The following is a 24,914-nucleotide window of genomic DNA, read 5'->3' as shown; positions in this document are numbered from 1 at the left end:
CTTTATACCAACAAGCAGCATGATCAGGCTTTTATAGCAATACCTGCTCCCTGGCATCAACTTACATCTTAGTCAGTGTTATTTTGTTGTGATGAAACAACATGACCACAGAAATTCCTATAAAAGACAGCATTTTTATTGGGCCTTGCTTATAGTTCAGATGTTTAGTCAATTTTCCTCATGGGAACATGCTAACTTGCAGGCAGACAAGGTGCTGGAGAAGTAGGTGAGAGTTCTACATTCATATCTGAACGCAGTATGAAGAGAGAGACACTGGACCTGTCTTGAGCTTTTAAAACCCCAAAGCCCACCCCCAGTGACCTAATGTCCAAACATTCAAATATGTGATCCTATGGGAACCATGCTTATTCAAACCCCCACACTTTGTGTTGCTCACTATCACATTTCTCTTTTTAGAATTAAACATTTTATCCTTACTATGTAACAATGGTTCAGTTTTTCCTCATATTGGGTGATTTCAATTTCCATTCTCTAGCCAGAATCTTTCTTTTCCAGTCTGGCTTCCTTGATATAGAGCATCATCTTTGTTAGGCTTCCACTCATGATGTTTATAACATATTGTGGTTGCTTTCTGTTTTATTAGGTGTGAAATATTCTACTTAAGTGGAATTTGATATGAATGTTGCATAAATGGAGCAGATGCAAGTGGGCCCTCTTGTCTGAAGGTAGGCTCCCTTGACTACCTTCACTACCACACTTGAGGCTACAGCTGCTCTACTCATATCATTGTAGAATGAGTCTTCCACCAAGCAGCTTTAAAATCAGAATAACCTTTCCTTAAGTATCCTCACCAAGAGACATTTTTGTAGATCAATTTGTTCTTGCTGTCACCACCACATCCCAGCTACTGGTATACATAATTAAAACCTCATGTGGCCAATAAAATGATTTATAACACAAAGACACTTGCCTCCAAGCCTGATGATCTGAATTCAATAGCCGGGACACATGGGTTAGAAGGACTAAATCCTGTAAATGGTCCTATGATAGCTACATGCATAGCATAGTAAATGGGCACATAAACACTCAAACAAACAAACAAGCAAACAAACAAACAATAAATAAAAATAAAAGAAGTACATTGAGATGACACAACCAAAAATAAAAGATTTAAATGGCACGTTGCTGCTCCACTATATGCAAATGCCAAGAACTGAAACCTCAGTACCATTTTATTATTTTAAAGGGATTTTGTTTTCCTATGTTTTATTGCTGTGATGGGGTTTGTATGATTATGACTTCTTATATCTTTTCAAAAGTTCTTTCAGATTCCAAAGGGTGCTTGAACCACTTGGCCAAAATATTTCTCTAGTTGTTAATGATGGATATTCATATTATTCTGGATATAAACTACTATAATGAATTATTTTAACTTATAGTTTATTGTTTTAAAAGGTAATAGAGGGCTGGAGAGATTGCTCAGCATGTAAGAAAACTAGTGCAATGATCTAGGTTTTGTTCCCAGCACCCCCATAGCAATTCACAACTGTATGTAATTCTAAATCCAGGGTATCTTATACATCTTACAACTTTTTAGGGCTCCTGAAAGTATGTGATGTACACATACTTACTTATACACTGTTTCAGTTAGGAATTCTATTGCTGTCAAGAGACATCACGACCACAGATATTCTTACAAAGGTGAATATTTAGTTGGGGTTGATTTACAGTTTTGGAGGTTGAGTCCTTTATTGTCATGGGGAACCATGGTAGCATTCAGGCAGCAATGGTGCTGAGAAAGCTGAGAAATCTACGTTTGACTCAATGGGCAGCAAGATGAGTAAGTGAGATATAATAGGCCTGGTGTGAGCTTCTGAGACCTCAAAGCCTGTCCTCAGGTGACACACTTCCTTCCACAGGACCATACCTCCTAATAGTGCCACTCCCTGTGAGCCTATGGGCCACTTATTGTTCAAACCACCACATATACACACACAAACACACACACACACACACACACACACACACACACACACACACAAATACACACACACAAACAGAACCACATTTTTTAAAGTTATTGAAAGGTTCAGGTTTAAAAATTAAAAGTACAGAGGTAGTTTTTGCAAGGAAGAAGGCAAAATAATCTGGTATCATTTTCCAATTTTCTCTGACTGACACAAAATTAGCATAATACTTTCATATGTAATTATCACTTGTAAAAATAAATACCTAACATCAAAACTTATGAATTATTAGTACTTTCTGTAATATCTGTTTTTTAGTATGGTTTCATTTAAGGTTTATAGTTTGTTAATGAGTTGCCATACAATGTAAAATATGCAATATAAATGCAAAATGGAATTAATAAGAAAAACATTTCATTTAATAACTACAGAAATGTAGGACTGCCTAATAAGAAAAAATGACAAATGGAAGTTTAAAACTTTAAATTAAAAAGAGAACAAAGAAATTTAAAAGGTACCAATCTCTATACAAAATTCAGCTGAGACACAAACAATAAAAAATGCCAATGTAATGCTTTGCAAATGGAAACATTACTAAATATAAAGCTCAGGTAAATTCTGCTGATGTGTTTTTTTTACATAAACATTTCCAACATTAGAAAGTAATAAAAATTATTACATAGATAAGATATGAAAACCAATTTAGTTTATTTTAAAATTGTAGCATCCTGTGTGCTGTTATATTTGTTAAGCTTATATATGCAAGATCAAATATTCAAATAATTCTCTGTGAACAAACAAAAAGTGCAGAAATGATTAACAATGGGGAAACTATAGTTACAGTAAACAATGTATTTGTTAAGTCTTTCATAAGTAACATACTCAAAAATACATGTGAAACTTCTTATATAATATTGTGATTCATTATCTTGAAAGCCTTTCTAATCCTTTAACATATAAACAAGTAAAACTTTCATTTCATACAGAGAGTTTTAAAAATGAATTTCATCCCAGAGACAAATTTACTGGTTTTCAGTTTTGATTATTTTCTACAGATCTACTTCAAATATATTCTTTAAAAAAGACAAGATCCATCATTAAAATAAGTCTTTACATATACATTATTAATTCTCTTCACCATGGAAACCACTTAGAAAGTTTTGCATTCCAGAATATTTGACCAGGTAACTTGTTTGTGTGAGAATATTTTAAAGTCTACACTCCAAGTCACACTGATGTTTAAGCTTGTTCGTCCTGTGTAGAAGGATTTCTGTTTCTTTGTCTTCTCTGCTGCCTCATTCTCAGAGTTGCCAACTGGATTGGTACAGGTACTGCTACATAAAGAGTAGGAGTTTAAGTAAGTGTCAGGAGGAGAAAGACATCAATGAGGGGGCCAGAAAGAATGAGCTGTAGGAGCTTGTATCATTGTCCCTGGTGCTTCCAGGAGAATGTAGTAGACTGTTCACCCTCTGCTGAAGACTCACTGGCTGATGATTGATGCCTGAGCTACTGGACCTAGTTATACTCTTAGACCTTTTCGTCATGTTCATTCCATTTACACTAGTTTCTCTGATGCTTTGATGTAATAATAGTTCATTTCCTTATTCTTTTAAAGCTTTACTTAAATTGCTTCTCAGCCATTTGGCTAAGATCAAGTGTAGCTTTACTTAACTCTGCTTTCTTAGTCACCTATACTTTATATAGGTATTTTGCTTTTCCTGTAGAGTCATAAAGACAATGTCTAAATTCCAAGCATTTTGAACACCTTACATTTTCCTTATTTGCTCTACCTTGTTTTCAGGCTATGAACCAATGCATATTAGTCATTACCTAAAAAAAATCTTTCGCCATAATAAATTATGAATGATTTGCTCTGTAAAGAAATAGAACAATTGAGAGTCAGAAATAATTAGCTTAGAAAGGTCATATCATACTGGGTAAAATTTTATGAAGCTTTTTGAAATCTTTCACCACAGTGATTTCTACTACTACTTTTCTGATATGAAAAAAGGATGATAATAAGCAGGATACAAAATTTAGTGGCCCAGCGAGGGAAAAACAGCAGCTCCACAGGATGAAGCCAAGAATCTAAAAATAATTAAATTACTCAACTAGATGGAAAAAAACTTTAGTACATACGTTAAATAATCTTTAATATCAAGTAGGTTATAATCATAAAATGTTTTCAAAAATAAAATAATAGCTAAAGATAGCATATATTAATCTTCAGTAAGTTAAATAATGTATCTTAAATGAGTGTGCCTAGCAGTTCTGAGTGGTCACCTCTGCATAAAATTTTTTGGACTTACAGACCATGAATGGCACATACTGACATCCATTCTTTCTAGGAAACACACAGTAGCAGCCCTACAACAAATCAAAGAATAATGGGCAACAATCCAAAGCCTATATGTAATTTCAGCAATTTGTTTTACTATCTCCTGATTGTTAAGATTGTTTGTGGCAGGAGCTAACAAATGAGGGAAAAAAATATAAAGAATATTCTTTAAAAAAATAAATTCAAATTTTAGGGTAGAAGAATGATATATTACTGGAATGTAGCCATGTTGCATGTGCATTAATTTAGTTTTCCTTTGGCTCAGAGTTAAGACCTTGAGACAATGGCCAGATGGCTTCCATAACTAAATGTATGTACTCCGTGCTCTTTTACTGAAAAATCTAACTAAATTCTATCAAAAAATCAAAACAGAAACCTAGAGATTTTATTATGGTTCATGACAGTGCATTTCATTACTAACCTGAAATAATACTTGTAAATAGTAACATTAGTTTATCATCTAATGCTTTGTGTTTTATAGTATTATAGCATATTTGAGAGATGATAATAAAAGGAATGAGTTTATAGTTCCTAAATTCATGTATACTGTTACCACATACTCGATATTCAACTGAAGACTGTCAGTCTCATGGTTGTCAGGTGAAAATATCATTAACTCCATACTAATACCAAATGAATTCTGGATGGAGCATGTCGGGTTGCCTTCTAATATTAACTCCCATATCTCCCCTCTTGTGAGTCTACTTCAACCCTAGACAGTCTTACTTCAACCAAGTCCTATATAAATTCACAGCTCTAAATATCATTATAAAACTCTACAACAACAACTAAAAGTAAACACAATAATTCTCCTCCCAAGAGTGGCTTAATCACTTGATATGATTATATATAGTTGAATCCATTTTGAGGGAAATAACATTTTTTCTTTTATGGCAGAAAAATTATACTGTGTGAATATATCACATTCTCTATATCTATTCTTCTGTCCTTGGACACCTGGTTCAGAAATAGTGCTGCAGTAAACAACTGTTTTGACAACTGGTGGCGAGAATGAGGAAGAATAATACAAAAATGAAATTATGTGGGATTGTAAACTAGTCCAGCTGCGGTGGAAGTGAGGAATATCATATGATCCATCTATGCCACTTTTAAATATTTACCCAAGTGACTCTAAGTCCCATATCTTCTTACATTCTGGAGCCTGCCTGAACTCTCCATCTAACATAATTCTTCAACTAGAAATGAAAAAGCAATAAAAACATTACACTGAATGGTTATATTTTTACACAAAATTTTAAAATACTGAGTTAAATTAATTAGTGCTTTCTTTTTTCTCTGTTAGTAGTAATATCAGAAGTGTTTTGCTGTTAGCTCTCAAAATTAATTTGTACTTTTTCTTAGTACTCTAATGTTATACATTTCTTAACTGGTCTCCCATTTTTAAACAATTTAGAAAGCAAACAGGCCTGTACTCTAAGGTAGTCATCTTATTTTTCTTGCTCTATCTGTAGAATAGTCTTCTAACTTATTTTATTAAATAACTTGTTTATATATCTAACTTATTTGAAAGCAGGGTGAACTCTATATTATCTTTGATCTAGTGTTTGGAAGTTTTTATAATTAAGCATCATCTTTTTTAAAAATATTTTTAAAGATTTATTTATTTATTATGTATATAGTGTTCTGTTAGTGTGTATGCCTGCAGGCCAGAAGAGGGTGCCAGATCTCAGTACAGATGGTTATGACCCACCATATGGTTGCTGGGATTGAACTATTGTTTATACATACTTGTAAGATCATTTTTACTTGGCAATGCCCAATGGCTGAAGGTAAGTCCTTAGTGCTGAATACACTGTACAAGTTAGAAAAAGGACAAAGAAACATGAGCTGGAGGTTGTCTGGATAACACCATCCTGAGCAGGAGCCTTCATAAAAGCTGGAAGGCACAATGCAAGCTTCCAAGGGAGGGAGACCACTAACAATGCTACTCAGCTATGACACCTATAAACCATATCAATTGGCAAGCATGATACAATTACCCTAAGGGTTCAATAATGGCACTCATACTTGGTGGTAACCATCAACCTTATAATGAGATTTAAGACCCACAAAGCAGAAGAGAAACCTTGCCTGGAACTGAAAGCCTAGATAAGGATTCTTGTCTAGTCAAGTCATAGTTATAGGAAGAAAATTTACAACCAGTAATATACTAAAATAGCATAAGCTCTAACAACAATAAATATTTGTTCTTATACCTAGAAAAATATAATCTTCATATCTCACTATAAAATATTCTCTTTAGAAGAGATCATTAAGATCAAAGAAACACAAACAATCAAAATGTAAATTTGTGCAGTCATCCAATCCGAATAGATACGCCTATAAAACACTCCTGCATCTAAGGTTCCGGGAACATTCCAGAAGGGGAGATGTAGCTATTGTATGAGCCAAATGATCATGGAGTTTGCTGTGAGATTGTGTCTCCTAGTAATATCAGATACTCTACCCATATATTCTCAACAACATGATTGCTCAAACATGAGCTGAAGAAGATTGATAACAATTGACATGCTAAACTGTGCATGGAGAAAAGTGCATGTGACCTCAGAACTATTATAGAGAACAACAGGCTGCTGGGGAAACAGGTGGTAACAAGAATGAACATATATATACAATAACAATAAAAAGGGGGCCATGAACTGTGTTTTGGGTTTGGAAGGAAGAATGGGGAAGAAGAATTGTTGAAATTATAACCACAAATATGAAAATGTTTAAAAAATAAAAAGGATGAGTTATAAAACAATTATAACAAAATCCACCCTTATTTTCTTGAGATAATTTTGATGTTTTGTATATTTTTTGCAAAAATAAAATCATCTATCCTTTAAATTTACCATTGTAAAGTGGGTCTCTGTGCTCTTATTAACATGCCTCTTTCCTGTGGCTATATTCCCCATTCTTTTGTACTTATATAAAAAATATTTTCCATACTCTGAAGAATTTGAGTAAATATCTATTGTAATAAAAATTTAAATCAATTTATTCTCATATTTTAAAAATAATTTTATGGTCTTTATTATTTTGTTTTGTTTATTCTTGTTTTCCCCTAATTTTTTGAGTTGAATACCTAAATTGCATTTTTTAAACTTTCTTTTATTTATTGTTGTGTCTTTCACATCATACATCTTGAGCCCATTCAACTCCCTTTCCATTCATATCTACCTTTTGTGCTTGCCTCTACTGCAAAGTAAAGTAAAAAGAAAGAGAAAAGGAAAAGAAAAAGAAAAGAGAGAAATCTTATGACACAGTGAGTCACGCAGTAAACTCTTCTAGTCATATATCTTTACTTGCAAGTACAAGAGTCATTGGTCTGTTTTGAGGCCTCTGGTTTCTGCTACACCACTGATACTTGTCCGCCACTAGACCTACTCTTGGATATTCCACTGTGGCCCTATACTGGTGATCCTGCAGCGTTGGGTCTGTAGGATCTTATGCTTCAACAGATAGATGGAGTAAATGTTGGGTTAGGCCAACTCATAACCTTAGTTCTGGACCTAGGTGGTTGCAGGGTTGGTCAGTTGGCCAACTCTCCTGTGTCCTCATAGCCAGAGTGAGATCTCTGGAATTTCCCCAACTAGTTCACCCTATGCACCAGTGAGCAGTGTGTGGGACTGGTTCTCTTGCTTTCATGCCCTCACCTATACCTACACCATCAGGGCCAACTCTATTGTGTTGCCCAGGCAAGGTGTGGGGGGCCATTCTCCCAAATGCTGAAGATGGTGAGAGGCAGAAACAGCTCTCCCACTCTTAAGACCTTAGGGCCAGTTCTACCACAGGTGGTGAGGGGCAGGGGGCATGGTGATATTTTATTTGTGCTGAAATGTGATTTTATTTGTATGTTAATAAAGTTGCCTGGGGATCAGAGCTAAGAGCAAGCCATTTAGCAGAAATTCCGTGGTGGTGACACATGCCCTTAATCCAATCACATTGCAGACAGAAGCTTTGTGTGTTCAAGGACACAGCCAACCAGTGACCCAAACTTTTAATCTTAGTATGAACCATAGAGACCTGGATGTCTGTATAGACAGTGATAAGGAAGTCATGTGGTTGGGTTTAGAACCAATGAGAAGGCAGAACAGAAAGGCAATAAAAAGACAGGGCACAGGAAGAAGGTCTCTCTCTCAGGTGAAGGACAGCAGTGAGTGGTAAGATAAAGTGATCTTAGCTCTTGGCTGCTGCTCGATCTCTGGGCTTTTAACTTTTTACTTGGCTCTGTGTTTCTTATTTAATAAGACCATTTAAAATTACATCTACAGGGGCATACATCATTCCCCTGCCATCACCATCATATGGCAGACAAGGGACCATGGCTAGCTCTCTCATGTCAGCTCTCCCACTGCCATAGGATCAGCTCTACTGTGCTGTCCAGGCAAGGAGCAGGGTCCACTTTCCTAAGTGCCACAACTGATAAGGGGAAGAGTCAGCTCCCTTGTCTGTTGTAGCTGGTGAAGAATAAGGAGTAAAGAAGGGGGAGCATCTTTCCCTTGCCCAAGCTACAGCATGACAGATGACTAGTAACCTCAGCTCTCCTATACTCACAACTTTAAAGCTGGCTCATTTGAGTCCTAGATAATAGGATCAGCTCTACTGTGCTGCCCAGGAGAGGTGCAGGGCCTACTCTCCCAAATTCTGCAGCTCATGAGGGGCAGGGGCAGCTCTCCTGCTCTTATGACCTCAGGGTTAATTCTCTCACCTGCCACAGGCAGCAAGGGATGAAGGGAAGTTTCTCTCCCTGACCCATGCCACCACCATATGGCAGATGACAGGTGGGACCAGCTCTTCCATGATGATGCACCCATGCTCCTGTCAACATGGTCAGCTCCACTGTCTTACCCCAAAGAGGTACAGAGTCCACTTTCCCAAGTGCTGCAGCTAGTAAGGAGGAGGGTCTGCTGTGGGTGGTAGAGACTAGGAAGGAGGCCATCTTTCCCTCACCTCCACCCCCACACTGCAGAAGAGGGAGACTATACCAGGGTCAGCTCTATTGTGCTGCCCAGGTAAGGTGTAGGACCCAACAGCACTCTCCTGAGTGCTTTAACCTGTGAGGGTCAGGACAAGTTCTCCCTAATGTAATTTCAATTAGAATTTTCTTTTTCTTTTTTTTAAACTATGGCCATGGCAGGCTTCTTGCTAACTAGCTCTCATATATTAAATTAACCCATTTTTATTTATCTATACTTTGCCACATGGCCCATGGCTCGTGGCTTGCTGGTATCTTTACATCTTGCTTCTTATAGTGGTGGCTAGCAAAGTCTCCCGCCTCAACTTTCCTCTTCCTAGAATTCTTCTTGTCTCTCATCCTGCCTATACTTCCTGCCTGGCTACTGGCCAATCAGCATTTTATTTATCAACCAATCAGAGCAACACATATTCACAGCATACAGAATGACATTCCACAGCAGGCAAGATGGCCAAATCTGATGACTCAAATTATCCTTTGACTTCTATATTCATAGAATTTTCATATTTATTTGTAAAACTACAAGCAAGTCTTTTAACTTGTAAATATATCATTATTTTTGTTTCCATTGATTATTATAGTTAATTTCCAATCCAGTTAATAATGCTAAGTTATTATATATATGATGCCAACTATGTGAATTTGTTTTTAATCTTTATTAAAGTACATAATCTATTGTTATAAGTATTCATGAAAGCTAGTTGACTTATTCAAATTTGTTCACACATAATATATAAATGTTATGCTAGTATGGAATTCACTATATAGAGCAGGCTGGGCTGAAACTTTTAGTAATCCTTATTTCTCACCCTCTAAATTGTTAGGATTATCAGTTTGAGCCACCACATACACCTCACTTGACTTTTTTCTCTATCAATGTCTGATTTTGAAAAAAACATATTAAACATGTTTTAATTAAAGTAGTATTATATATTTTCCCTTGAATTTCCTCCCCCTAGCCATTCTTAATTCCTTCAAACTCTGTTCATACTTCAAGTTGATAGCTTCCTTTTCTGGGGTTATTATTGTTACTAACATGTATATTTAAAAAAATATTTTCTGTGAACAAATTTATGACAAATTCATGGTATTGTAAGAGCATATATGATTTTAAAATCATCATTTCATTGATCTATATTAATTCACTTTAGAATATGACTAGTATGGTAATGATTCTATGAAAATTCTCTGATAACTATCTATCAAAACCTTTCATGTTCATACTCCAAGTTAGCCATATATTAAGTGCATTAGTAGGTAAATTATTCAAATGCTCTTCTAATCTGGGCATGGTATTACAAGCCTATTGTTCCAGCTAATTAGGAGAATCAAGATGTAATGGCAAGGCACTGCAAAACAGTAAGATATCATGCCAAAGCGCAAACTAGAACAAAAAATAAGCAAGTAATACTGTCTGATTCATATTTCTCAACAAAATTTTAGGAACCAAAAATTTCACTATCTTAAAACTGGTTAAGACAGGCATTAGAGGAGGAGGGAATAGAGGGATAATGTGTAGGTGACAGGATAGGGTCATAATGAAACTGTAGATATGAAAGCAAGGATATGACACAGAGAAACCAATGAACTTGAGTAATTGATGTGAGTTAATACTTTTGGTAATAGTACTAACAATGTGCATAATAGAATTCAAGGCAATATTCAGAGTATGCTGGGAGAAGAAGACAATGGACTGGTTCATGAAATCCAGTGCTTGAGTCTTTCTAGTAAATGGCCTAGTCTATTTGTATCTATTTGTGAGAATCAGGGTGCTGATAAATATCACTGCCTTGTTTAGTAGAGCTATAAAGCCAAAATTCAAAGGGCTATATATGTGCAGACTAATATAAGTTTCCTAGCATCTAACTATTTATTTAGCTTAAAAAATAGATTAAAAATAAATAAATATAATAAATAAATAAATAAATAAATAAATAAATAAATAAACCACCTAGACATATCATTGCTGGTCTGGGGTTGCCTAATGTTCTTGAATGAGATAGCACTCAAAAAAGAAAATGATGGCTGGGTGGTGGTGGCACATGCCTTTAATCCCAGCACTTGGGAGGCAGAGCCAGGCAGATCTCTATGAGTTCAAGGCCAGCCTGGTCTACAGAGTGAGTTCCAGGAAAGACACAAAGATACACAGAGAAACCCTGTCTTGAAAAAAAAATGATGGAAAACTCTAAACCAAACATATATATTTAATTATTAATTAATCAACAAAGTGGATTGGGGATATAAAGAGAAACAAAGAAGATAAAGTTGGATGGGTTTGGAATGTGAGGAAGGATCTGTGATGAGCAGTGGGAAGGACAAGAATAAGAAATATATTATGTGAAATTCCCAAAGAATAAAAATGTAATTAAAAATCAGATTTAAGTTTTTATGACATCTCCACTTTTAGTAGAAATGGCATACAATGTGAAGAAGAAATACTTTCTGAAATATAGTTATGGATGTTTGTTTTCTTCATGTCTACTTTTCTTACCATTAGATGTCTATAATACTTTTCAGTTTTGCTTCTTGCTCCTATACTCCTCTGAACTCTGAAGTTATTCAAAACTTTCTTTACTGCTATTATTTCTTCTGACTGGTTATCGCTATACGTATTGTTTCCATTATTTATTCCTATACTCACAGAAATGTTTTGAAATTATTAACTTTAGTATTAGCTTCACTGTTTAAATATTTCTGCATAAAGTTAAACTACTGCTTTATATTAATTTCTAGAAGAGTCTGGCTCTTTTCAATACTGTTCTGACCTATGAGAATTTTGATGCTTTTCCTAAGAGTTCTTGTTTAATTCTATGTTCTGTTTTTTACTATTTTGACTAAGAATGTCTTATTACATGTAAATTATGCTTCATTTATTATTTTCACATCTTTGTTAATCAAATTATGGAGAGAACTCATGTTTCAATTACTGATTTTGTGCCTGTGCTTACTCAGTAATTGATGTAGTGACATCTTTAAATATATAACTATCATTGCTTACTTGCTGAAGTGGGAGAGTTTTACCATTGTTCTGTACTTTCTCATGAATCATTTCTCTTTACATAGCACTTGTATTTTCTCCAGTAAATGGCATTTATGCAAAAAAAGTCTTGTGTTGTGGATGTAACACTGGGAATGTAAACTATGAATTTTGAAAGTCTGTTTGCAGTGTTGTTCAGTTCTCTTACAAGATGAAATCTCTGTTATCCCACCTTCTATGTCTGTAGTTTAGATGAACTATAATCTCAACAAAGATTTGTAGTTGTTGGTTGTATTATCACTTATGGATTTTTTTATTATTATTATATTTGTGTTTTAATTTTATACATCAGCCATGGATTCCCCTGTCCTCCCCCCTCCCACCCCTACCCCACCTTCCCCCCATCCCCTCCCTTCCATTCTCATCTCCTCCAGGGCCAAGACTCCTCTGGGGATTCATTTAAACCAGGTGGATTCAGTACAGGCAGGTCCAGTCCCCTCCTTCCAGGCTGAGCAAAGTGTCCCTGTGTAAGCCCAAGGTTCTAAACAGCCAGCTCATGCACTAAGGACAGGTCCTGGTCCCACAGCCTGGATGCCTCCCAAACAGTTCAAGCTATTCAGTTGTCTCACTTATCCAGAGGGCTTGATCCAACTGGGGGCTCCACAGCTGTTGGTTCATAATTCAAGTGCTTCCATTCGTTTGGCTATTTGTCCCTGTGCTTTTTGCAATCTTGGGCTCAACAATTCACACTCTTACTCCTCTTTCTTGACAATTGGATTGATCCACTTATGGATTTTTTACTTTTTGTTTTTTTCCAGTAAGAGAAGGGATTTAGGTGTTCAGATATAGTCTATCTCAACAGTTTGTTTTATCATGAGTATTTTGCTTCTCCCTAAATTGAGAGATGAACCTATATAGTCATTAATGTCTGGTTACATGTTTATATTTTATTTAATTCTGCTATCCATTCAAAGAATATCAACTAATAGAAAATTATTGGTGTCATGGTATGGGAAATCAAAATGAAAACTGTCACTAAGTAATTTTCTGACTTCAAGTGACTTCTGTGACAGTGAGTTCTTATTGTATGGACTAGTAGTAGCCTGATATGAGATAATTATTACTAAAGAATGACAATTTGAAAATATTATTTCAGTATGTATGTTTAACTTAAGTCAGATATAATTAAGTCATAGAAACAAATAATTAATTGGATTCCACTCAAACAGTTCTTAGAGATGTCTTGTATTGCCTTACACATTATCTGAGGGCTAGATATCCTCTACACATAAAACAGTTGAAATACTCATACATTCTATAGTACTATTTGAAGTTGTAAAACAACTACTTTACCAGGTGGTGAAATTATGAACACCAATAATTTATACATGTCAAATTTACACTATTTTTAATTTGTTATTTCTATTCATTCTAATTAACACTATATAAACCCACTTTATGGTTGTGACATCCAAAAATTTTGCAGAATTTCATGACTTCTGTCTAAAACAGTAAGAACAGACAGAAGCTAAATAATCAAGAAGATTCTTAAAATGATCTGTACAATGCCATTACACTCCTTCATTGTAAAGTTTTAAACACCAGGATTCTTCTCAATTAATTTCTGGGGCTATATCACATATTCAGATATTTGCTGAAGTACGCCCTCTGTTTAAAAATTGTATAAACTGGTGGCTTGTACTTTCACATGAGGTCTCTAATACAGTATTGAGGAACCCAGTACTCAAAGTTATATTTGAAAACTCCCTGTCTATCTGATTGGATTTTTAGAGGCTTACTCCATGAGATAGTACAAATGCCTGCCACTACTAGGATAGCCAAGAACCTGAGACTAGATAAGCCATCAGCCTCTGAGAGTACCAATTGCTATTGTTCTGCTAAAAGAACATAATGATAAAATGACTCATAACAACATTCTGCTACACACATAGATCAGTGTCTCACTCATATACCATCAGGGAAGCTTCCTTCTTCATTAGATGGGAACTAATACAGAAATCCACATGGATACTCTGCAGAGAATGAGAGACTTGGTAACACACGATTTTGAGTGGGGTGTCATCAAACTCCTCCCTTGGGCTCAGGGAACTATGCAGAACAGAACTCATGCACATATGAACTGGCAGAGACTTAGGCAGCATGAAAAGGGCCTTCATAAATTCAAGCCAGATAAATTTCTAATGGAGAGAGAGAGAGAGAGAGAGAGAGAGAGAGAGAGAGAGAGAGAGAGAGAGAGAAGTGGACATGAACTCCCATCACTAACCAAGAAGTTATATCTAACTAGCAAACACCTGCAAAGAAAAAAATTAGGTTTTTCTAATGGAGAGTCACTAGGTATATAAACCACCCTTAAGTGTAGGCCCCATGCCCAACAGTACAGAAGTCTCATATTGCTTTCTTTGGGCATTTGCTTTTTGAATCTTGATGTTCTTTGGCTTATATATTATGGTTTATTATTTTGTTTTTTATGGCTTTGTGTGTGTATATTTCTTGTGCTTTTTCTTTCCTTTTTAATTCTTTTTTTAAAAATTTGACTGTGGAGTTAGATGGGTGTAGAAGTAGGGATGGTCTGGGAGGAGGTTGGGTAGAAGAAATTGTGATCAGAATATATGACATGAAAAATACAATAATAAAGGTGAAAAATATAAGTTGGCAATCATGCTGAGAAAGAAAAATGTCTTGGCATCAAAATCAAGTACTTCAATCTTTATGTTCTTTGTTAGCTTTTTAGTAATGCATTTGAAGTACAATATTAACATGCGTGACTTTGTAGTTTATCAACTAGTAGACTTTGTAGATTATCAACTACATATAACTTTTTAAAAAAAAACATAGGGGGTTGGGGATTTAGCTTAGTGGTAGAGTGCTTGCCTAACAAGTGCAAGGCCCTGATTTTGATCCTCAGCTCCACAAAAACAAAAACAAAAACAAAAACAAAAACCAGGAATAGAGCCTAAGATGTAGAAAACAGAAAACTAAAGTAGTAGTAGTATTAAAAATATCACATGATTATCAGATAAAAATTATTATGAACGAATAAAAAATTTAAATTTCATATTATATGGGGATTCTTAATTAAAGGAACAACCAATCAGATAATAGAGTTGTAAGGGGAAGTGAACACATACCCCAACCCCTAATCCTGAATCTATCTCCAATTGAAAACTACTTGAAGATAAAATTTTAGTTTTCTACAAGGAAACTGCCTGGGGAAACAAAGTACTCTTAAATGTAGTTTACAGGGTCAGCAATAATGGCTGACAGAAAACAAACTCAACTGCATCTTTGGAGGCGCCTTGTCTTGGGGCTTTTCCTTTAAAAAGGAGATTTTTTTTTTTACTATACATACTACTATATATATATATACACAGTAAAAGAGTATATATATATACGTATATATACATATATATACGTATATATACATATATACATATATGTATATATACGTATATATGTGTATATATATACATATATGTGTGTGTGTGTATGTATATATATATACTTTTACTGTGTAAGTCCCTTGCTTATATATTACTTTTTTCATATTAGTGTTTTTGTGAATCCCCAAGTATGCAAGTAAGTGGGTCTCTGGGTTTTTTTTTTGTTTGTTTATTTTTTTTTTATGCTTTCTCTTGGGCACTTATCCACCAGTGTGTTTTGTCCTATTTCAATATGTTAGTTTTTGTTGTATTTTATATCATATTTTACTTTTATTATTTAGAAACTTGATTGTTTTCTAATGAGAGACAGAAAGGCAGTGGATCTAAATAGAAAAGGAAGTAGGGAGAAATTGATGAGAAAAGGGAGAGTGTAAGAAAGATATATTACATGAGGAAAATATCTACTTTCAATAGAATTAAAGAAACAAATTTTAGTTTAGATTGGATATTTGTAAGTAATTTTTTAAAAAATTTATCTGTAGCAGAACATGTTATTTCCTTAGTGCATACCAGCACATAAGCTGTAAAAAATAGATATGATGTAAACATGTTAGTTACTACAGTTCTGTTACTGGCATAAGTAACTCAGTAATGGAACATTTGTCTAGAATGAATAATGCCCTGGCTTCAATCCCCAGGGGAAAAATAATTTTCTAGTCATGTTAGTACATATATGTAATCCTAGAACCTAGAACTTTGGTAAATGGAGACAAGAAGAGAGAAAAATCAAGACCTAAATCAGCTTTATGGGACATTTTCATAGTAAATTTGAGACTTCAATAACATAGTGAATTGAGGTCAGCCAGAACTACAGTTTTAGTGTCTCAGAGCAACAGAAATTTTCTGGTATCTTAGAATAATTAAAATTTTACAGTTTACAGTTAGGAACAGATAAATCTAAAGCCTATGTTGTACTTACAGAACATCTTTAGTCTTTTATTATCTCTTTGACCTAAAAATATTGGAAAATGTTGTTAGGGATAATATATTATCATTGGTACAAACAAGAAATATTCAGGGTGCTATTGTTATATATATGTTCAAGGAAATGAAGTCTATTGAAGAGTCATTAACACATTCAAGTTTATTGCCTTACTCTTCACAACAACCAAGGATTATATAAATAATTTAGGTGTCCAATAACTGATGAGTGAATACAGAAAAATGTACATATATACTGTGGAAAATTCGCCAGCAATGAAAAGGATGAAATCAGAACAATTGAGAAAGTTTGGGTGTAACTGGAGATATCTGTTTATGTGAAAGAAATAAAATTAAATTTGTAGCATGACACATTAAAATACATGAATAAGTATAAGAATAATATGCTCAGTATTTTACAAACTAATTATAATATAGTACAAAATTCTATATCACACACAACTTGATCAAATCCATATTGAACCAATTATAAAGACATTGCATTTAGTTTGTAGATACATTGGGAAAATAGAAGTATTTTGTATAACACTACTGACCAACTTGAGCACAATTAGCTCCTGTGTTCTTGTTGTTTGTTTGCTTCTTTTTACAATAAATTCTTAGTATGCATTCTTTCAGAATGAGATTACTAGGAAGAACATTGTAATTGCGTATTCTTAGTTGGGATTTCTGACCATCAGAAACTTTTGAAAAGAAATACAATAGACAATTTCTTAGACATGAAGGAGTTGAGTTATACTAACCATATTTACTATCAATCACATTCTTCCGAAACGCTCTTGGAAAGCATGTTATAGTTTGAATATCATCCATATGTCAAAACAACTACCATTTATTATTAGAGTCAAAAGTATGTGAATGAATTTCATGAAAGTCAATGGCTCAGGGCAAATACAAAATTTCAATAATTTCTTTGCTGGGTAACAACTTACTTAATATAAATTTAAATATGTTACTTAAGTATAACACCTGATATTCAAAGATCTTTCAATCACTCATTAGAAACCATTTACTTATATTTTTTTAAATATCTTTATCCATCCTTTTGTTGTAGAGAGTTCTGACTTGATCTTCCTTTGCTTCTGAATACTGTGAATTTTATTTTAGTAGCTACTAACTAACATACTTTGTGGATATGTTAACTTAAAAATTTATACCTGGCTGCCCCATCCAAATAATGTGTTGTTGATTTTACTTTCTTTTTTTTTTAATAAATAATTTTTTTCTTTATTATTATGTTTTAAATTTTATACATCAGCCATGGGTTCCCCTGCCCTCCCCCCTACCGCCCCTACTGCCATCTTCCCCCAAGCCCCTCCCCTCCATTTCCATGTCCTCCAGGATCAAGGCACCCCTGGGGATTTATTTAAACCTGGTAGATTCAGTACAGGCAGGTCCTGTCACCTCCTTCCAGACTGAGTAAAGTGTTCCTGTGTAAGCCCAAGGTTTCAAACAGCCAGCTCATGCACTAAGGACAGATCCTGGTCCCATAGACTGGATACCTCCCAAACAGATCAAGCTAGTCAATGGTCTCACTTATCCAGAGGGCCTAATCCAGCTGGAGGCTCCACAGCCTTTGGTTCATAACTCATGTGCTTGCATTTGTTTGGCTATTTGTCCCTGTGCTTTTTGCAATCTTGGATTCAACAATTCATGCTCTTGCAGACCCTCCTCTTTCTTGACAGTTGGACACCTGGAGCTCCACCTGGGGCCTGGCTGAGGATCTCTGCATCCACTTCCATCAGTTATTGGATGAGAGTTCCAAGACGACTGTTAGGGTATTTGGCCATCTGATCACCAGACTAGGTCAGATCAGGCTTTCTCTCGACCATTGCCAGCAGACTACAGAGGATATATCATTGTGGATTTCTGGGGACCTCTCGAGTACTCTGCCTATTCCTGGTCTCATGTGGTCTTCATTTATCATGGTCTGTTATTCCTCATTCTCCCTTTCTGTTCTTGATCCAGCTGGGATCTCCTGCTCCCCTAAGCTTTCTTTCCCTCAAATCTTGCCCTTCATTACTCCCACTGTCATCCAGAGAAAAACAATGACATCATGAGGTTTGTAGGTAAATGGATGGATCTAGAAAAAAATCATCCCGAGTGAGGTAACCCAGACTCAGAAGGACAAACACGGTATGTACTCACTCATAGGAGGATACTAGATGTAAACAAAGATGACTAGACTGCTACACAACTCCAGGGAGGCTACCTAGAAAATGGGACCCTAGGAAAGGCCCAAGGATCACCCAATGACAGAGAAATGGATGAGATCTACATGATTTTACTTTCTATGGCCTATTTTTAATTTACTCTAAAAAATCTGCATTGAAATCATGAGAATATGGATAACTCAGTAATGAAAAAATATTAGCTCCTTACATGAAAGTAGAAAAGTTTAAATGATTTTTAAAGCAGTAACGCTGTCTATAATATACAGGAGAAATGGTATTAATAGTCATATACAGTATTTAGATATAATTTAGTGCTAATTATTTATCACATAGAAACTGTACATAATTTAAATTAGAACCACTTCCTCCAAGGAAAATGAGTAAGGTTATGAGATTTATTCAGCAAAGGATATTTCTAGAAGATTGTGGCTCAATTTTGATGTCTCTTTCCTTAGTGTGGTGACCTTAGCTACATGGTTATCAACTTTTATTGGGTCATGTCTTAAAGTTACATTCTATATCTTTCCTCAGTATTTATAGTCTGCAATTATGGATATTATTAATGGTCTTTTTCAGTATGATAAATCCAAGTGCTTAGACTCTAAAACTTTGAACTTTTAATTTTACATTTTATTTCTATTATCTGACATCAGTATAAGAATAATTACACTTTTAAAAGGCATTTGTTACAAGTATCTATTCCTGTTAGAGGTCTTCCACTTAACTGTCTTCTACAGAAGAGAATAAGGAAGAATTATCATTTGTAGGATTTTGAAAACCATAAAATATATTCTGGGAAACTTGATCATTTTTCAGTAACTGAAGTAGAACTACCACAGACATTTAATATGCCCAATAAAAGTGCAGATAAAGTGAAAGCACTACCATGGTCATATATAACTAGAGACTAACATCTCAACGACTTCTTCAAGTACCGAACATAACATCAATCGCACAAAAAATGATCTTAACAGCTCATCAGGCAGCTAGAAAAGGGAAATTTCAAAAATAATCTTGTACATCATTCTCAGGCATCAGGCTATTAATAAAATGGCAAACCTTTCACAGGATGAAAGAGATCTAGAGAATGATTTACTCAAAAAATGAAAAAATAAAAATGAAAGAAAAAAGTTGTTACTTGAGTTTCACCTTTAGTTACCTACCCCTGTATTAGAGTATTCTACAAAACGTGCTTTCTTAAAGGCTCCTAAAAAACTCCAAATTTTAGGAATCCCCCTCGTGTGTGTGTGTGTGTGTGTGTGTGTGTGTGTGTGTGTGTGTATGTGTGTGTGTGTGTGTGTGTGTGTGTGTGTGTGTGTGTATGTGTGCACGTGTGTGCATGTGTGAGAGAGATTAACTACAGATGATGTTTAGGACTCATGTTTCCTTTTTAATAGTAATAAAGTTGTGAACATAATGGTTTTAAAATTAAAGCTATTATTACAGTATTATGTGTTTAATTACCTATGAGATTTTGAGCTTGAAATCATAAATTGTTCATTGTAAAAACTTTTGTAGAAATTTGATCTATTTTTCATTAAAATACCAATAAACTCAGATTTTTGTTTATTTGATTATAAAATGAATTTTTACACAATATATTTTGATCATATTATTTTTGCTCTCCAAGTTCCTCCAGGTATACCCCAACTATCTCCCTACAAAACTCATATTCTATCTCTCACTCTCTCTCTCTCTCTCTCTCTCTCTAAAAATAAAAAAAAAACATAAATTCAAACAAACAAAGAAAAAAGGGAAAAACTACAAAACAAAAAACAAAAGCACATAAGTATTACACAGCCTTTATCTGTTATGCAAGTTAAGACATCGGGCTTGCCTTTTGGGTTAAGAGACGCAGCACTACTCCATTGGAGAAAACTGACTGTACCTTTCTTAGCAGTCATAATAATTACAAACATCTTCTTGTTTATGGGTGTCTTTGTGTTCACTTCATCTTCTAAGTGCTGGGATTTTGTCAGTTGTGAACTTGTGCAGGTCTTGTGCATGCTGTCAAAGTCTCTGTGAGTTCACATGTGCATTGGCCTCTTGTACCTGGAGGGAGTTGTGTCCTTGAAATCATCTACTACTTCTACCTCTTAGAATCTTTCCCTGTTCCCTTCTGCATAGATGCCCAAGTCTTGCAGACATGAGTATAATAAAGGCATCCCATTTATAGATGAATGCTCCAAAGTCTCTCTCTCCCTATCTTCACAATATCCAGTTTTGAGTTTCTGTATTAATGACCATTAACTGGAAGAAGAGGCTTCTCTTATGAGGTTTGATAAATGAACTGATCTATAATTATAGCAATATGTCATTAGAAAACATCGCATTGCTATTTTCATTTAGCAGAGTAATAGCAGTAGGTTTTATGCTAGGGTTTATGACCTATCTAGCCTCAGATTATGGATTATTTTAGTAGTTTCAGGTATAGATTCCATCTAATGTAGTGGGCTGATTACTCCCATAACATCTATATTACTACAACATCAGTATATTTGTAGGCAGTGTGCTCTTGTACGTCATGAATTTTATAGATAGGCGATGTGGTGATATTTTATTTGTGCACCCCAATCAAACTTATCTGAAGATCAGAGAGAAGCCAGCCACTATATTAAACATAGAAGTCAGGTAATGGTAGCACAAGCCTTTAATCCTAGCATTTGGGAGGCAGAGATTCAACCAGATCCCTATGTGTTCAAGGTCACACTAAGAACAGAGCCAGGCATGGTGGAATGCGCCTTTAATTTCCAGCACTAGTTAACCATAGAGGTCTGGAGATCTGTACAGACAGACAGGAAGTGATAGAGTTGGGCAGAAAGAGGAAGTGATGTAGCTGGGTAGAAGGAAGTGAGATGGCAGGGCACAGATAGGATATAAGCATGAGTTTACAGGAAGTAGCTCACTAAGATCAATCACTAAACTGTCTTATTAATAAAAAAAAAAAAACAGAGTCAGATATTGTGATGAAAACCAAGATATCAGAAGAATAGGACAAGCTACAGCCAACCTCACCTTACCAATCCTCTGCCTTCAGAGAGAGTCACAACTAATTACTAACTCATATTTCTTTATATCTTAATAGTTGGTACTAATAACTTGCAAGTATTAGCAAATTGCATAACATTTTAAAATGAACTCTATAGGTACAATACCTTGAACAAGATTAAAAAATATATATACAGTATTTTTTAACAAAATCAACCTCAAATTTGTATCAATATACAATATTTGCATACAATATGCAAAAATGCAATCCAATGTAAAATATTTAAAACTATTAGCCTTCTAAAGTAGATTCAATAATCTATCTTTTTATCTTATTATATCCATATTATCTCTTTTTTCTTTTCAGAGTAGATTCAATAATATAACTTTATCCATCACTTCTATACCTTTTTTTCAGAGCAGATTCAATAATATGTACCTTTTATCTAAATCCACTTTTTTCTTTTTTGTCCAACAAGAACTTTAAATCTCATCTCCTTTGTTTAGCCTTTTTCCTGACCATTAACAATAACAACTTGTGACCAACCAATATAAACAATGACAATCATCTAAAAACCCATTGAAAGTCGAAAAACCACCCACCCCAACACTTGGGAATTTGTGTGTTGTGTTCTTAAAATTACTTCCTGCTGTCTGGGGCGAAGGCATCTTTAGGGGATCCTGAAAAGAAAAATTTGGGGTCAATTGTCAAGTTCTGGGAGAGGTGGCTGTATCTTTTGTTGTCCAGTCTCTGCCCAGTGTGGAAATGCAGGGCTTGTCTCAAGTCCTTGTTTGAGTAGTCTGTGAGGCTGGATCATCTCAGCTAGCCATTTCAAGATTGTCCTAAGCAGTTTGCAGTTGAAAGTTGATCTTTGGGTGATGTTTGTCAGCTTAGTGGTATATACGTTGTCCTGATGGAATTATTTTTATTGGGCCCATCATCTTTTTGGAGACTTCAAAATCACCGATAGGGGTTGTCATGATTACCTACAGAAAACTGATAAAGACTCAAACAGGAAAACATGTACATGAATCTAGATGAAGCCTTTTCTCTAGAATAAGTTAGTACTTTATATGACCATTAATGTCATGACAAAAGTTCAAAATATGTATTATATTAATCATATATATTTTGATATAAAATTCATACCTTAAGAAAAATTTTAAAGAGTCAAAATCAAACCAAAGAATTATGAGATTAGTGGCAATAGAATGAATAGTCCCTTAATTTTGGTGTTTTGCTGTCCCATATCAGATGGTTCTTCTGACATGACACAGAGATTTTGTATTTTTCTTTTAACATGCTTGGGTTTAGAGAAGGAAAGAGCCATGCTCCAACTCCAAAGCCAGCTTTAATTTTTAATTGAACTGGGACTACATAAACACCATTGTATTAAGTATCTGTAGAGAACAGCAGAAACAAGCATTTAGGAAGACTTATAAAATTTTATGTGTGATATACCAGTAGACTAATTTATTCTTTTGGGGGGGACATTTTTTTTCTGGATGATTTGTCCTTTTTCTTCAGAGGTCTCATTTGTCCAGTGTTCTCCAGATTTCTTAGCCTTCATTCTCCTTAAGAACAAAAATTAAAACCCTTCCCCAACACTGATTTTGGGGAGATTCCTTTTGACAAGTTATATATGATCAAATTAAAAAGCACTTGTTAGTTGTATGAGTTAATTTAAATTGAATGATCTTGCTGGTTAGTGACTATAACCTCTTCTAATTAAGAGGTCTCTCTTATTCAAATCAAACCTTTATCAATTTTGATGGTATCCATAGCTTCTCTTCTCCTGTGGAAATAAAAGCAAAACCTCATCCCCAACATAATACATATCCTGGTTTCCATTCTGAGGACAGCACATCTTTAAAGTATATAGGTTGATTTAATTCTGTAGTTTTTTTCTATTATCCAATGTCTCTCCACAGCTGTTCTTCCTTTCTCATTAGCATCAAGAAAATTCGAAGTTAATAGAGTATTAATGTAATCTATTTCTGGTGATTTTTATTACCTATCCTCCTTTCCCTCTCTCTTCCATGCCAACATGCACTTTTACACATATTGTAAACTGTTTAGAGGTTTATCCCATCTGAATATGTCTTTTTTGTATCTTAGTCATTCTAACAGTAACATGAAATCTCAGTCATTTTGATTTGTTTTTCCCTGATAGCTAAGTACTTTGAACATTACTTAGTGAGTCTTGACCATTTGAGTTTCCTCTGTTGAAAAATCTCTGTTTAGACCTGTGGCCCATTTTTTAACTGGATTATTCATTTTGTTGATGTCTAGTTTCTTGAGTTCCTTGTATATTTTGGCAATCTGCCATCTGTCAGATGTAGAAAATCTTTTCCCATTCTGTGGGTTGGCATTTGTCCTATTAATGGTGTCCTTTGCCTTAGAGAAGCATTTCAGTTTCATGAGGTCCCATTTACTAATCGCTGATATTAGTACCTAGACTGTTGGTGATCTGTTCATGAAATTTTCTCCTATGACAGTGTATTTAAGGCTCTTCACCACTTTCTTTTTTATCAGGTGCAGTGTATCTGGTTTTATGTTGAGTTCTTTGATCCACTTGGATTTGAGCTTTTTGCAGGGTTATAGATATGGATCTATTGCACTCTTCTACATACCTACTTCCAATTAGACTAGAACCATTTGTTGAAGATGCTTTCTTTTTTCCCTTGTATATTCCTAGCTTATCAAAAATCAGTGTTCCTAGGTGTGTAGATTTATATCTGGGTCTTCAATTCAATTCCATTGATCAACTTGTTGGTTTTTATGCCAATACCATGTTGTTGTTGTTTAGTACTTCAGTTCTGTAGTAAAGCTTGAAATCAGGGATTTTGATACCTCAAGTACTTTGTTTTGTTTTCTGTTTGTTTGTTTTTTCCATATGAAGTTGAGTACTGTTCTTTCAAGGTCTATAAAGAATTGCTTTGGAATTTTAATAGAGATTGCATTGAATCTATATATTGCTTATGATGGGTTTGCTATTTTCTCTATGTTAATCCTACAGATGAATGAGCATGGGAGATCTTTCCATCTTCTGATATCTTAAATTTTATTCTTCAAAGATATTAACTTGTTATCATGCAGGTCTTTCATTTGTGTCTTGGTTATG

The 24,914-nt window shown here is 34.8% G+C and overlaps 1 pseudogene; it reads right to left on the bottom strand.

Moving 5' to 3' along the window:
- Window positions 1-3,292: 3,292 nt before the first annotated feature.
- On the bottom strand, window positions 3,293-3,752 carry LOC118596552 (annotated as a pseudogene).
- Between the last annotated feature and the right edge of the window lie 21,162 nt (window positions 3,753-24,914).

Source organism: Onychomys torridus, chromosome 15, assembly GCF_903995425.1.
Source record: "Onychomys torridus chromosome 15, mOncTor1.1, whole genome shotgun sequence".
NCBI classification, from domain to species: Eukaryota; Metazoa; Chordata; class Mammalia; order Rodentia; family Cricetidae; genus Onychomys; species Onychomys torridus.
The sequence above is the reverse complement of the archived record's forward strand: the minus strand, read 5'-3'. Positions and strand labels throughout refer to the sequence as shown.